General features: G+C 40.2%; 1 pseudogene; it reads right to left on the bottom strand.

Moving 5' to 3' along the window:
• Positions 1 to 6147, bottom strand: part of LOC119008999 — a 10145-nt pseudogene extending 3998 nt beyond the window's left edge.
• Positions 6148 to 15470: the final 9323 nt, after the last annotated feature.

Genomic DNA, 15470 nt, shown 5'->3' with positions numbered 1-15470 from the left:
GTCACTGTGGGTCACTTTGACCTTTTTAACTGTTGCTCAATACAATTGCACTGATGAAAGTTATTTCCTCCCGTGTCAGGCTTTTATTCGTACATTACAACTTTATCTTTCAGTGTAATTTATCATTTCTGTTCAATTCCCAAGTGGAGCTCTTTCCAGTTTGTCTATTGTCTGACTGGAAACATCACAAACTGGCATCACTCGTGCACGGTCCAGGACAGGGAGGCTCTGCAGCTGGTGATTAAACAGTCCACAGCATCATTACTTCATATTTACTGAGCATCAGTGATATCAGTGAAGTGTCTGAACTGACTCCTGAACTCATCCTCACCCCTCCGCTATGAATCACTCATTTGTCTGAGTTGATTCTTTATTAATTTGTCTGTTTAGCTTCTTTTATTGAGTGTGTCTTTGTACTTTAGAGAGTTACAAACAGAAACGTCAAAATATGTTACGTTGTACTTGTTGTGCAAACTTGTATTGCATCAGACAAGAGAGAAAAAGAGACTGCTCACCTCATTCACACTGCCTCGTCATTGCAGATATCTGGTAAGAACCTTTTCAAAATACATTTTACATACAAAGGAACACCAGCACACAAGAAAGATTTTTTTCTGATTCATTTCAGAATAATAAATTCATAATTCAACCCAGCGTTAAACAGATTATTGGTGAAGCTGCACAGTATTTGTTGTTATGTTATTCCAACAAGCTGTTAAAGTGTCCTTCAGACACAGTCACGGGTCCATCTTTGCTCTAAACACAGTCCTGGATCACTTGTTGAGGCAGTTTGTTGCGGAGAGCTGTGTGGCTGCAGTCAGTCCGTTAGTACTTATTTTCTTAGTGTGTCATCATATAACATCCCACCACTTCTTCTTAGAGCTCTCACTTTCTTTATCAGTCACACACACACCCAAACACCCACACACACACACACACACACACACCCACCCACACACACACACACACACACACACACACCCACCCACCCACACACACACACACACACACACACCCACCCACACACACACACACACACACACACACACACACACACACACACACACACCCACCCACACACACACACACACACACACACACACACACACACACACACACACACACACACACACACACACACACACACACACACACACACACACACACACAGATCTATTTCAACACATTTCCATCAGTGGTAATAACATATTAAACTGTGAGTGTGTCTCAGTTTCCTTGAACTACAGAGGATATCTAATAATACCACCAGACACCCGGTGCCTCAACTTCTTCTGAAGTGTTGACAGAAGACGAAGTGAAGACTGTTTCAAACATGTCAGCGCCTCAGAGTTTTGGCACCTGTTACAGACGAGGATTGTACCTGAAAGAATCACAAGATGGAGACATTACAAGAGGAAGGTTGGTGGTTCAATCCCCTGGTTGCATGTCGTGCAAGATACTGAACCCCTGCCACCAGTGTGTGAATGTGTGTGTGAAAAGGTGTATGCAAGTGTGTGAAAGCGTCTGAGTGCTCAGGAGACTGTAAAAGCACTACTGGATATAAATACAAGTCTGTTTATCATCATGATGAAAACACATATATTAGTTTTACAAAAATGAACTTCATACACGAGCGAACTAAAGGGTCTCATCTGAAATGTAAATATCAACTACTAGAGGAGTTAAAAAAAACTTTATGTCAGCAGTGTGGTAAAACTCAAGAAAAGTTGTATCCCCCAAAAAGACAGTTAGATTTAAAGACCTCTGAGGATCTTTAAAAAGTCATCATGTGCAAGTCAGTGTGATATGATTCATTGTTCAGTTAAAACAAGCAGGTGAAATGAATAAAAAGTCTTCATCATCAAAAATATCTTACATAAACTGTCCTCATTTCACATTTGGAGATCATTATCAACACACACAAAGAACACGCCACAGTGGAAAATAAAGATAATTACCATAAAAATACCACAAATCGTTTCGATCTTACACAAACTAATGATGATGATGATGGAATTATATTTGTGTTATCTTCCATCAAAACAAACATCTGTGCTGTTTAGACTTCTCTTGCAAACTCTTGCAGACTAACTGAAGATTTAAGAATTAGAGGAACAAGAAACAGAGAAATATTCCATTTATGGTGAACGTGACGTCTTCCTCTTCTCGTTCATGATGCCTGAATCTCAATCACTCTGTTGACACAGTCTGATTCATCTGAGTCCTGAGAGAGAGACAGAGAGAGAGAGAGAGAGAGAGAGAGAGAGAGAGAGAGAGAGAGAGAGAGAGAGAGAGAGAGAGAGAGAGAGAGAGAGAGAGAGAGAGAGAGAGAGAGAGAGAGAGAGAGAGAGAGAGAGAGAGAGAGAGAGAGAGAGAGAGAGAGAGAGAGACTTTTGACTTTTAACCACCTTTATCAAAACCAGGTACTCATCACAGCACTACACTGTACATCCCCCCGACACACCCACACAAATTAAAACTCTTCCGGTGACAGAACCTTCTCATAAACAAATGATCCTTTCAGTCTCCCTCAAGCTACAAACAGCCCCGTCTACACACCTCACCCTCTGAAACACGTCAGGGTCATTAACAAAAGAATAAGACTCAAACTCAGCGAGAAGACGTGCAGAGACCAGCCCCTTGAACAGTAACTCGGGGTCCACCAGCCCTGAACCCTGCAAACTTGTTACGCCTGGTGAGCCACGTAGCCAGTTCAGCCTGGCCAAACAGAGTCAGGAGATCTCTGTGCTCGGTCTGAGCTGAATACCTGGGCCCCAGTATGTAAAGCCCCGCATAGACCACCGCTCCTATCTTCCCACAGAGAGCAGAGAGTAGAGTCAGCAAACGATGGCATTCAGCAAACACATGCTGTACAGACTCAGGCACGTCACAGAACACACAGCCCTCCCTCACATTATGATGCACTTTAAACCAAAACACATTTGTTGCCAGGGCCCCAGGTAACACCCTCCACTGCAGATCCCCTGACCTCTCAGATGGAGCTTATACAGGCTCCTCCACCTAAACTCTGCCACCGTCTGTTCCTCAAGGTAGCGCAGCCACTGATGCTCCCTGACCTTCAGTACTGCAAAGTTCCTACGCTGCATGCAAATCTTTCCCCTTCACACCCTCAAATAACCCCAGGCTCGGAGAGGCAAAGGACAGCAGTGTGTCTTCCTGCCAAACTTCTGGACCTGCTGTTCCACCCCATACCTCCAGCACCAACACAACAGCATCCCACTCTTCCCCCAGTTCACTTTTGCAGACAGAGCCTTTAGATTAATCTGAAGTGCACTCACTACTGCGTGCAGGTCTTGATCATTTTTGACCAGCACTGACACGTCGTCAGATTGACAGATCTAGACTACAATGGGGTCTTCCTAAAGACACCAGTCTGCACCGCTGCCAAGATACCTTCATTATACTTCAGGCCCCAGCATGGACAAAACGTTCTCCCACTCCAGAAACATGCAAAGCCTTAAACAGGTACCCATGATCCACCCTGTCGAAGGCCTTCTCCATACTGTTGACAGAATAATGCAGCTGTCCTCATCTAGCAGCTTACCTTCACTGGTTTGTTGCAGCATCTTGATCTGAAGCAGCTGAAAGAAAAGAAGATGGAATAAACAAACATGAATACAAGTGAAACATTTTAAAGAGAACAATAAGTCTGTAGCTGGAAATGATCACATCATAGAAAAGTTGGTCTCACCACTCAAAGATGACGATTGTACTGTAGAGCATTATGACTCCCAGGATCTTCACTGTAACGTGGACAGAAAGGCCAAACTCTGTAACAAGACAGCACGGTCACCTTCTCCTTAATGGAAAATGTTACGACTCTGAAACATCCTGAACTTTAATTCCTTCTGTTAACCTCAAATGCAAACTTGTACATCATAAAACACAGACTTTATTTAATAATAAATGCTCTCCAGCCACCACGAGAAGCTGAGCAGCTTGAGGTTATAGTTCATTACACTAGAATCATTCAATTAATATTCAGTACAGGGTAATTAAACAAATTAACAAACAACCAAAGAAGCAAAGCAGAAAAGAAGAAAAAAAAACATGATTTAAAATGAGCAGATTCAGTTCAGTTCTACATTTACCTGAATTATTTAAACGAAACCGCGACGACGTCTGGTTACCGAGATCATTTGTGGCCACACAGTAATAATCTCCTCCATCTGTCACATTAACACTGTAAAAGTGTCCTTCAGCTACTTTCATCAGTCCATCTTTGCTGGTCCTGAACCAGCTGAAGCTGCTGACGGGAGGCTTGGCTCTGCTGGAGCAGGTCAGGTTCACCCAGCTACCTGCTGATGCACTGATGGACACTGAGGTGTCTTTAGGAGCATCTGAGGAAAATGTGACAGAGATGTGAGATATGAGAGTAACATCAGAGCCTGAATAAGATCCTTTATTTGTATCATGTGCTGACAGGATCCAATAACAAACTCTGGTTGTCTTACATGAAACACTGAGAGTCTTTGTCTCCTCTGCTGTCTTGACATCTTTTCCTTCATTCACAGGATATGTGGCAGAACAGCTGATGTTGTATCCATCATGTTGCTCTGACAGAGTGATGGTCTCCTGGATTTTAGTTGTAAAGGTTCCATCTGTGTTTTCCTCTATTTTGTTGTGAGAGTCTTGTTGGAGATTCCAGGTGAGTTTAGGAGGGGAGTGTGGACAGGGAGTGAAAGCTGAGCAGGTTATAGTGACAGACTCCTTCTCCTTCAGATCACCTGAGATCTCAATTGTGGGGCGACGAGGAGAATCTGTGGGTTCAAATCACACACACATATTAAAGAAATCTTTAAGAAATTGATTATCTTGTGTTTTTACAATGCTGGTGCTGACAGAATTTGCACTTTTTTTTTCTTTTGTTTGTTTGTTTGTTTCAAATTTTATCATTCACTGTCAAATTTTGCGTTTAATTGGTGTTAAAAAGTATGGCAAAGTGAAACACCTCTTAAATTAAAATGTGTAATGGATTTCATGTTTTATTCTGAACAATAACATTATAGACTGACTGAAAGAAACTAAACTCTCTCACCTTCAACTGTTATTTGAAGAGGATCACAATAAGCTGTTGCCTTCAATAGTTTGCTCTCAATCCTGAAGTAGTATGTGTTTGTGTAACTAGTGATTAAACTAGAAAATAAAGTGGTGCAGTTTTTCTCTCTCAGGTTTCCAGTTATCTTCATTGGATAGATGTTATTTGTCCTCCTACTGTTGAAAATCACATCATGTGGATTGATGCTAAAAAAGTGATTACTTTTGATCCACACTCCAAAGATTTCTCTGCTGCTTTTAAACTCTTTTTTTGACCTAGGTCTAAAGTTACATGGGATTTGCAAACAAGATCCACTCAGTGCTTCCATCCTCTTTGGTGCAGTGATGAAGAGGTCTGAATCTTCAGGACAATCAGCTAAAACACCTGTAAACCAGAATCATGATTAACATGAAGTGGAAGAGAAAGTTGATGATAAACAAAGCAGCAGCAGGTTGTTTGCTGGTCTTATTCTCTGGTCTGTTAAGAACATCAGTAGAAAACATTCACTTTGCAGTCAGGACATGAACAGCTGGATAGAGTAACTCTGCTCTTTCTGCTTAACTTCCGAATGAAGACCAAACTATAAATAATCAGTGTCTCCAAATGAAAATGAGTGAACAAACAGCTCACCTGAGAGAAAGAAGACACTCAGCAACATGTTGGCTGTCACCATATTCACACACAGGACTGACATGACACTGAAAAAAACAACTTTTCAATATTTCACAGCATCTTTTAAACAAGTTATTCATTTTCTTTAAAAGCAACTTGGAAGGAACTAGCCAAGTAAAACCAGCTGTTACTGTGTTATAAGTAGCAATGAATAATATCTGTAGAGTTACACTGAAAGCAGTTTAAATATCAAATGAGTTGATGATATTACACTCAAGTAGCGTCTTATTTCTTCGAGGCTCATTTCTGCTTAATCAGCACATAAAACATGTAATTTCCTGCATTAAAAGCAGCAATTAAAATCCTGTCTGACTTCACACATCAAAAGCAACATTTGACCTCACCAAACAAGCCTGCAGCTGAAAAGAAGAATAAAGTAGTTTCCTCCAGTAACAGACTGATGGGACGTGTGATATAAAAGCTGCCAGACTTCTTGTTTCACACGACTAAAATACTGCAGAAATAAGAGAAGTCTTCATCCTTCCTGTTCACACCCCCTGCATGAGGAAATCCTCAGCACATCAGAATGCAAGTCACTAATTCTTAATTATTATTTGGATCAGGAGACTCGGTGAAGCCTGTATGTGTTATCTTCTTTTGTTGTACGTGTCACATTAGGAGGACATGGAGAGCTGCCTCTCATACATCTGTATCAAGTACCATAAGGGGCACTAATAAACAGGAGGACAATATCTAGATGTTAGTGATTTGAAACAGACAACTGTGTAGGTGATCCAGATCAGCTGCTGGCAAAGCTCGTTCTGTTGTGTCAGAGAATGAAACTGTTTTGTGTCTATCTCAATTAATCATTTGTGAAAAAAAAGTGTGAGCTGTGTGTTAGATTCTTTCTCACTTGTCACCGCAGTTAGCACCAGAACTGAACTTAAGTGTTCCAGTCAAAGAATGAATGGTGAGCACATGGACAGTGATCACAGCTGTGGAGCCCATGATGAAGACATGTTGCTGCAGAGAGCCGTGTGGAGGACAGAAGCAGAAAACCAACTTCCCTGTTTCCCTGACCTTTCACTGCTCAGGGTTTTTTGGCTCTGAGCTCTTTTGTAACTTCATCCGGTGACAGTCATTTTGGTTTTTCAGCCACACAGAGATACAGTTCTGTTTTATCATATTTACAACACATCAGTTTAGTAGTAATTAAAGACTGAAGGTGTCTCAGTTTCCTTGTACTTAATGCACTGAAATACAACCTGACGCCCAATGCCACAACTTACTCTCAACAAAGAAAGCTAAGCGAGAGAAAACTTCAGACATGTTGGTACCTCAGAGTTTTGGTTACTTGTGTCAGGTGTTTCTCACTGCTGCTCAGCGACACGGAGCTGATAAGTGTTCACTTCAAATGCACTGAATGCTCTATTCCTGTATCACAATGTTAGAACTGCAATTTAAATTGAAGTCCTCATATGTCTTAAACATGAATTTTTATGTATGTAAACAGCTGTTAAATGTCTTCATGTTAAAATTCTAAAAATATAATGGTCTATTTTACACTATCTACATAGAATAATTGATTAATGTCCTTAGTGATGCTGAAAAGATCGAATTCCTCTGTAAGTCCTCAGTCTTTTCCCAGAACTCTGCACAGCGACAGCATCAGTTGAGCTCCTGCCACTTATCTTTTATTTACACTAAAATGTTGATCTTGTGTTCATCCTGCTGATCTTATCAAAACATTATTATTTAACATGTGCAGGCTGCTGTGACTCTGGAGGTAATGCTGATCAGAGGGTCGGTGGTTCAATCCCCGCTTCCAGCTGCTTGTCAAAGTGTTTTTGGGCAAGATACTAAACACCAACTTGCTCCCAGCGGCTCATCATCTGTGTGTCAGTGGAGTAAATGTGTACTTATCTTTTCAGGCTCACAGTTCATTATTTTAGACCCCCACAAACTGAAGATTATAACTGGAGCTGTTGTAGAAACACCTGCTGCTCACACAACAATCCCACAGTTTACATCTATCAGTTCAAATAAACTTTATTGGCACGAATGAAGTTACGCAATTGACACATTTGAATGACATGTTTTTGAATTTTGAATGACATTTTACACAAGAAAACTAAAAACATTAATTTGCTGCACAGAACCTGCATGGTCACGCACGTACGCACGCACGTACGCACGCGCGTCACTGAAGGCCATGGAAACAGAACGTTGACCGAAGCTATAAAAGCTGCAGCTCTCACTTATTTCTCATTCGCACATTAAACTTTGACAAGTTGACCTACTGCGGATTTACTGTTGGAAAGTTGTAATCTGGGAAACCCGATCAACTGGAAAACTTCTACTCAACAAAACATTTTGGATTATACCTGTTCACCTGGAAGGCTTCATCTCAGACAAATCTTTTTTGGATTAAATCCGGTGTAAAATGATTTTCAGAGGTTAAGAATGTGCTGAAAGTCCCGCGAAATGTGAGGAACGAGTTCATGGTTGTGTATTGGTTTTTAAAAACTGTTATTTTTGTTTGAGGCATTACATGTTTAGATATTTAAGGTCAAACATTTAGGGAAAAAGATGGCAACGGCCGTTTTTTGAAAAACGGAGACATGGAACTGTGGGAGAGGAGAAGGTGCAGGTGTAAACACACCAGTGCCGTCTGTCTGTGTACAGCTGAGATAGCTGCTGTAGTTGTTGAACCTGAACTGAAAGTGTAACCGGATATGTTGTCACAAAGAGTTCAAGTTCACAGTTTTATTTATGTATTTTTGAAGGCCTTCTCACTGCTGTGTTCAGTCAGCGCTCAGAGCTTGTACTTGACGTGTTGGTATTGAAAAGGTTGGGCAGAGATGACAGTGGCATCCTGCGTCCATACCACCGTCTCCTCCATGACGCATGACTTGCGACGAATAAACAACATATTGGCTTCATCAGTTTTACCTGCCGTGAAGAACAGATTATTGTGTGTGCTTATATTGGAGAGGTCGTCTTGTTGACTGCGTGATTTTTAATGACGGTAACGTACGGACAGGTTAGGTGCGTAATGGCGCACACTGTTCTGTGCACAGCAATATGTATTTGGCGGATAGACAGTATATTAATAGGACAATGGGCAAATGATTGTGCTCTTGGAGGATAAGCCTACTTGCTTTACTTGATAAACTTTTATAATGTGTTCCAACATGAACTTGAACATACAGAAAAGTTAAGTTTCAGCTTTTGTTCCATGGTTCATAGAAATGTACGTTGCCAACATTAACTCTGGCAGTTTGGTTGTCACACAACAAGCAGCTGTTTCCTCCGTAGGAAGTACGAGTTAATACAAGGGTAGAACTGCTCCTCTTTTACTTAGTTGCTGTTGTGAGACTGACTGCTGTGGCTGGAAAAGATTTATAACCTGCGTGTAGTTCACTGTCAACTTTCCAACCTCACAGGAGATGAGAGGTTTTAAAATGGGACTTTATGCAGAGCTGCTTCTCATTCAGTTCATGCAAAGTAATCTTCCCTGGTACTGGAGAAAAAAACAAAACATCAAGGTGTATGTATATATATATATATATATATATATATATATATATATATATATATATATATATATATATATATATATATATGCAACTGTATGGCGTGCAACTGTATGGCGAACAAATTTTTCATATATATATATATATATATATATATATATATATATATATATATATATATACAAATATATATATATACAAATATATATATATATATATATATATATATATATATATATATATATATATATATATATATATATATATGAAAAATTCTGTTTAAGACTTTATCAGGTTACAGCCATTCACTTCTTCTTTAGCACTCTCACTTTGGTTTATTAGCCACACATGCCTTCAGTGAGAGTCTATAATGTAAATAGTCATGAAAATAAAGAAAAACCAGACGAATGATTCTTCAGAAAATTGATTGTTTGAAATTGAAATTAAATATTCTTGCTATGATTTGATTTGACAGTTGATAATGTCAGCAACAAGGTGAACACATTAAGGATTTATTAAATTCATATTTATCTTTTGAAACAAGAGGGTAAGAGGGGCGATAACAGGCGGCAGATAAGGGGAGTTAATAGTTTATATAAGTGTTGAGTTCAGCAATGACATAGAATAGAATTACAACACCGTAGAACAAACGTGGACTTATCTTGACGAGTTAGAGGCCTCACAGTGCATCCTGCCCATTTTTGCACTTTCTTATTTGTGCCACTTCCTCTATCAAAAAGACAAAGAACAGATATGTGGGGAGAAAAAAGAAACAGTTAATAACTTCAGCATTGGTGTAAAAAGAACTACTGATAAGAATCAGAATTCTGAAAAATATAAATAAAAACAGGAACAAAAAAAATACATTTTTAAAAAAAATACGGAATCAAACATTGTGACAGAAACAAGGTGGTCAGAGTTTATTCAGTGACACTGAGCAGGAAATAGCTTCCTCCCCTCCTCTCTGCCACAACCTCTCATATTCTGATCAGAGGAACCATTAAGACAAAAGCTGCCCTCAATAACAAGTAACAGCAAATAATAATAAAGATGATAAAAATATATAAATAATCATGATAACTATTAAACAAATTATAGGAAGTGAAGGAGCTTATTGTCATCCATACCTTAAACAACAGTCATGAGCAGGGTGCCTATTGTCATTTGACAGTAACATCAGTGTAGCAGGAGAGATTTCCACTGTCAGCTGACGACTGCACCTGTTGGAACCACAAGATGGAGACATCACGACAGTAAACACACTGTAGGCTGCACTGCTTATTACAGTAACTGCACTTTGTTTAATGGGCCACAAATGAGGAATCATTTATAACTTCAAACTAGGAACATGAACACAGGCAGTTTTTCTCAGCTACTTTTACAGATGACTGATTCTGTTATCCCTAATACAACTCACACTTTAATTAATACAACAATGCTCTTCATACAGGATATTCTGGTTATGTATGCAGCATCTAAGCACTAAGAAAGTGGTGAAAATGTATTATTTGTATAATGACCAAAGACTAAACTAACAACATAAAATGCATGACATCAGGATCTGCAACAACAAAATAAAGGCTGGTGTGGTCATTTATATAGAGAGCGGTTTATTTAGTCTCCCCACAACCCACCTTGCATTTTCAGATTCCATGTGCCTTCAGTGCTGAGACAGAAGTTACTCATTGTTGTCAACCGGTCCAGTCTGTCTGTGTCTGTGGGTTCAGGCAGCTGAGAATGAGAACCTTAACACAGACTGGTATGTTCCACCCTGGTAGCAAAACAATGCCCTCAAGGTTAGAGCGGCCCTTTGAACATGAGGCGTGAAGCTGTGAAAGCTGAGTGATGAGGAGCGCAGGGCAAGACAGAGTATAGGTCGCCATACTTCCTCCAGTCGTACAGGAACACGTTATCACATTGTAAAGAGACTGCACACTTTCCCAGAGGCACGTTACAGACGACAGCTCACTTGACCTTTACTTGTTTGAGTCATAAATTCAGGACCCGTGGAGCTGAGCTCAGCACCTTGTTATTTACATCACGGCAGGTTGTTAGAAGTCAGAGGCCGGCTTAAAATATGCTCTGAGATTTTAATGTGTGCACTCTCACTCTCACCTACTACGTGAGCAAGTTACAAACAGAAGCTGATGAAGATAATGAACATTAAACATTGCACCAGCTAAGAAAAAAAACACGGCATATTAGCAGTGTGGCTGTGTAAATGTTAAATAGGTACAAAAATTAAGGATGGATGTTATCAGAAAACTCCTGTCTGTATCACAGGCAGTATAAAGAGTGGACAGAGCCTCCAGGTGAAAATGTAGGCTAATCCAGAAGTGCCTCAAACCAGCAGGGTGCGGCTCAACTGGTTACAAAAAGAGGTTTGATTGTATGTAAGCTTATGAGAAAATCACCCTTCTTCTAACGTGATAACAATAAACCTTGCTCTTCAGACAGGACTTGGTCTTTTTGTGCCGAAGAGGAAGTCTTGAAACGGGTTGCTAACTTGTTGCAGACAGACACATCAGGTGGGTGACATGAAGAACGACAGGAGAACAAGACGATGTCAGAGGCCAACTGCTTCACAACAGCTGAGAATGGAACCGCGGACAGGGGAAGCTGGGAAAGCTAATTAGAGCACTCAGGGATGGGAGTTTGAGTGCTGAAAGGGTCTTGTTATGCAATGCAGAGGTCTTGGAGGAGGAGATCTCGTCTCCAACTATGTCTGAGACAAATTATCACGTTGTGGACAGCTTAACACTTCGCATGGCGCGGAAATAGCTGGTTTCACACCGGCGGTTACTGTAGATACTTGTGAATCCAAAGACTTTTCTCACTTTCCAAAAGACTCCAAATATGGAGAGAAGAAGTTGTTTTGTTTTGGAGTGCAGGATGTTGGCTCACATTGTCAACAGCAGGGATACTGCCTGGATGAGTATCTCAATTGTGCATCTTGATGAACACAAATTCTGTGATGGCTTGGTTTAAGTGTTTTAGTCATATGATATGAAACCGAACTAGAGGCTGAAAACACCACTTTTCACTCCTCAGTTTAAGAGCACACACACACACACACACACACACACACACACACACACACACACACACACACACACGCACACACACACACTCACCACAGTGACACGTGACAGGGCTTTCACTTAAGGTCAGTAGAAGGAATTCCAAAACGATTTCACAGGGTTATCTTTGTCCTCAAGGGTAGATAGAAGGAGACAATGGCAGGCCAACAAGGAGTGTGATATTACAGTATGAACTAGAATGCCGTATACAGGGTGACGACCCGGCCTAGTTTTGTACAACAGCTGCAACTATGGCGATGTTCAAACTTTCATTGTTGTATCCTCTCAGTGGCGCAAGCAGCTGAAAGAACGAGCACATTTAAGTATTAAAAAAAAAGCTTAGAAGTTTTATAAAGCATACAGTTCATTTATTATCAAAGTAAGAAGTCAGGTGTTCTCTGAGTAACATTACTAGGACTAATCCATTTTTTTGTTAAATTTTTTTTTACACTGAAGCTTCTATCAAGGTTTTTAAACAACACATTGAATGACTCTCTTCATTTATCATGTCTTCATCTCCCTGAATAAAAAGAAAATAAATGTTACAAATAGAGTCCTCTATTTCTTGCTGTAAAACTCCACCATCCACCTGTCAATCAATCTTCAACTTTGAGCAGCGGGCAAGCAGCTCAGAGCTCAGATTTCATGTCGGACAGATGCCGCTAGAGTACAGTATTTCACGGATTACTGTCCAAAAACAAAATGTATCATTTTATTCACTGATGTGAATAAGTAACAGCCAAAATCACATTATTATATTTTTTAGTTGACAGAATATTTTATGTATTGATTTCTATAACAACTTACCAACCCCAGCTTTGAGTAATTTACTATTGTAGTATTCGGGCCTAAATAGATTTTTTGTTATTTTGGCTGAGTAAATGTAATAAATGGTACAGTTAGACCATTAGATCACCCTGTTATAGGTGGAGAAATTGTTGAGAAATATACTTTATTGTTGGAAAAGCAGGGTGGCGACAGAAGGAAGTCATTTTCAGTGGCTGATCGCCTAACAGCTCTTCTCTTTTGGCCAGAACTGCCCACCACCAAAGCTGCTCCTGAGAGGAAACTGATGACTGACTCGTGTAGGATGCTTCTAGTGAAGACGCGGCGTTGTCTTTTAATAGCAGCGTCATATTTGGTGTGCTCTGTGGTGTACGTTTGAGAAGGAGCCAGTAAGTGTGAGGGTGTGAGTCTAAGTTTGATATAATATGAGCCTTTGCAATCTACCTCGACGTGCCAAAGGCATTTGTTGTGGCTGTATGAATGTCATGTGGTGATCTCCGAGCTTAAGGACAAAGGAAAGAAAACAATGTGCCAGAAACACCTCTCAGTCCACTGTGGTCACTTTTCAAGACACTGAGTAGGAAACCTGTTGACCCACATTACACAGGGCTCTGGAGTCTGTGAATAGAAGAGAGATCACAGGGACTGCATATAGAACATTTATGTGCTCCTCTATTAGTTAGTAGTTAAAATCATTAACTATGCATGAGAATAAGGTCTGAAGTGATCCAGTGTCTTTAAGACAGCATTAATATATATGCTTCTTTATCGTATCCATCAAATAGATGGTTGTACTGTATATTTATTGACAATGACTTGAGAAGAAATTAATTTTAACAATATAAACATAATATTAGTCCTCAATAATATACCTTTACAGTGTCATTTTGCTTTGTTTGCAGCTTAGTAAATATATTTAACAATTTAGAGTGGCACCTCTATAAAGTTCTTGAAATAATGGCAGAGGCAGAGACATTCTCACTTGTTGTCCTTAGTACTGGTCTAGCTCCTACATTTCTGACTGTGTTAGTCAATAACATCGTAAGTGATTTTTTAGTGAAGAATCACTGTTATGGAGTGTTTGGTCAGTAACCCATGTCTATCCTTCTCCTGTTCACGCAGTAAAACTGAAAATAAATTATGCGGGGAACTGCTAATTGTGAAACGGATAGGGACTTAGCTCAAATGACCACAACGCCTGCAGCAGCTTGAAAAGGACTTGTTTGACATCTTGAGCTCTCTAGTCTGGTCAATAAATATAAAGCTACAGCCAGCATCCAGTTAGCTCAGCTTAGCAAACTCATCATATAGTCCACTTTAGAATGGGTAGTTAGTGATTTTCTCAGCAGAATCTGGAGCAACTACAGCCGGAAGAGAAATACAAAACATTAAGAACAATCAGAAAGGCAAGGGGAACAAAAGCAGGAACACTGATGAGACACAGGGACTAAATGCAGTGCTGGGTGAGTAGACGACTTGAAGACTGAAAAATGGTCCAACTTAATCAACTAATAAAATACCATTGAGCACAGAAAACAAGCAGGAAAAAGACAAAGATAGGAAGTATGAAGGAAAACATGACACACAAGGATGAAACCTACAAACTGAAAGAGGAAATGACTGGACTAAAGTCTGTGACTCTCAAACCAATTCAAAAACAATATTGACCTCTCATCTAATATTATTTCTTTAAACCCTGCAAAGATAGTTAACCAGCACCACTATACTACAGGGAAGACCCTGAATATTACCACCTGCCATATCTGTCTAAGTACTGTGTACCAACAGACACATATAGGAAGGCTGTTGGCACTCATGAGTGTTGACTGCAGAAGGACACAAGGCAGCTGGGAATGGCAGCCTCAGATCTGCCCTTGATGTGCTTAGGAATGGTACAACGGGTGCAGACAACCAACTGTCAAGACCTACAAGGTCATGGCGAAACCCCGAAGTGTGAAGTTGTTAAAGTCAAAAGGGCCTCTTGAGGAGGTCTTCAGGTGGTCCACTCAATAAACACATGATTTAAGGATCTCCGCCATTAGCCCCACAGTTATTACAAGCATTGACCTGTTGTCGCTAATAATGTGTACATGGGGGAAGGTGATAAGTGCTCTGTATGACCCAAAGGCATTTATTTGCAGTTTGAGTGATGAAACATTTGAAAGCAAGCAGCTGTCATTCCAAATCTTTTATTATAGATGGTTAGAGTGTCAGCTGAGGTCCACTGACAGACAAACGAGGACGAGGATAAGGAACTTCACAAGTTTATCTTTATCCTCCAGGACAATAGAAGACAGACAATACTGTTGTTTGTAGACACCCACAGGGTGCTTAATGTGGGAGTGACAGAGCAGCAGGTGCAGTGGGAGCCTTAGTTGAATTTAATTTAAGGAAAAG

This window comes from Acanthopagrus latus, chromosome 19 (genome assembly GCF_904848185.1).
Source record: "Acanthopagrus latus isolate v.2019 chromosome 19, fAcaLat1.1, whole genome shotgun sequence".
Taxonomy (NCBI): Eukaryota; Metazoa; Chordata; class Actinopteri; order Spariformes; family Sparidae; genus Acanthopagrus; species Acanthopagrus latus.
Note: the sequence above shows the minus strand (reverse complement) of the source record. Positions and strands in the feature narration are given on the sequence as shown.